We start from the raw sequence: 1,571 nt of genomic DNA, 5'->3' as shown, positions 1-1,571 counted from the left end.
TGGACGTTTTTTAGTTGTTTGGGTTTCTTTGTTTGTTTTCATTTGGAAATAAATAGGACATCAGAGCCATGAAATCTGAAATCAGCTTCATTTGCGTGCTGCTGAGTGCTTCAACCTCACACAACTCCTACTTGCTGTTTTGAGAGTTTGCTGCTTTCACACCATTTTCTTTGAAGGGAAGCTTCCCTGAGCAGAGAGGGCATAAAACTTACTCTCAAGGCCTCTTCCAGAAAGTTTAGTCTGGAAACCTTTGGACGACCTGTGGGGGAAAAGAGTAGACTGGCCAAATACACACCGTGTACAGTATGAGTAGCTTGCTCATGAAAGGGCAACCTTGCAGCTCTGACACACAAACTGAGATTGCTTTGCAGTGAGAAAAGATTATTAAACAAGGAGGGGAGGGGGAGAGAGAGAGAGAGAGACTTGCAGAAAATGCACTCTTCCCTCCTGCCCCTTTCAAGGAAACTGAGTAGAGAGTAGTGTGGCCACTGAGCTCTTGCTCTTATCTCTGCTGTTCCACACTCTCTTAGCCAGATTGCTCTGCTTTCTCAGGAATGTCACTGATATTTTCCTTCTTCAGCACCCCACTGATAACACCCATAAGCTCAGAGAATGCTTTTTGTATCTCTGGTGAGCTGCATGTTGAAAGTAAAGTTTTTTACCTGTGATGAGTTATTTACAGGGATATGCTTATTTTCCCTGGCAAGAGAGTACTGAGGGAGGGTTTGGGACAGTTGAAGCATTCAGAACATCTGCTGTAAAAATCACCAGTAGTAGCTAAAATTGCCAGGTAGCGTTGGTGACATTTACAGCATTCCTCTGTTACTGTATAATAGTTCAGAGCAGATGGGGCTGGCTGTCCTCTCCGGTTTGTTTTCTCTCATCTGGAAAGCTGTGCATTTACTGCCCCTACCCCAATGCAACATACTCTTATAGTAAAGAATGAGTGTCACATTTGGGGGTGCTGCTTGCATGTGTGTGTTCATGCTCCAGACAAACATAGTCACTGAACACAGCACTGAAACAGAGAGGATTTGTTTACCCTGTGTTACTCAGATGACTGTGTTAGATTAACATCATGATCTCTCACTGCACCAGGAGAGCTCTGCCACTGTGAGTAGGCTGATGTGTTATTGGCAAGGTGCTCTTATAGTAATGTCATTTTCGTCTTGTAGTACTGTCTCCAAGCAAAGAATGTTGTACCTGTAGAAGTACATTTATACTTGTAGAAGCACTGCCTGGGCTATACCTGTTGGTGCTGATGTTTGGATAACACAGTGGTCCATAACTATTCCTGTGCTGTTTGACACGGTGACACTGCAAGTCTGTGATGTGCATCTGGTGTCAGTCAGTGTACAAACAGTTCGGATGCTGTGAGCCAGATATCACAGAAGGAGGGGAGGGATAAGATCACCAGGAAGGAACTAGAGGAATTTTGGGGAACATCACAGTTGTTCACGGCTGGTTTTTAGTTCGGGTAATTTGTATTTTTTAACCAGAACGCAGAAGTCTGAGCGCGCTGTGCGTGCTGCCCTGGCCTGCTCTCGCCCCTCGCCTCAGCCGCAGCTCCT

Source organism: Corvus brachyrhynchos, unplaced genomic scaffold (assembly GCF_000691975.1).
Source record: "Corvus brachyrhynchos isolate BGI_N302 unplaced genomic scaffold, ASM69197v1 scaffold70, whole genome shotgun sequence".
Lineage (NCBI taxonomy): Eukaryota > Metazoa > Chordata > Aves > Passeriformes > Corvidae > Corvus > Corvus brachyrhynchos.
This window is presented reverse-complemented; position numbering follows the sequence as displayed.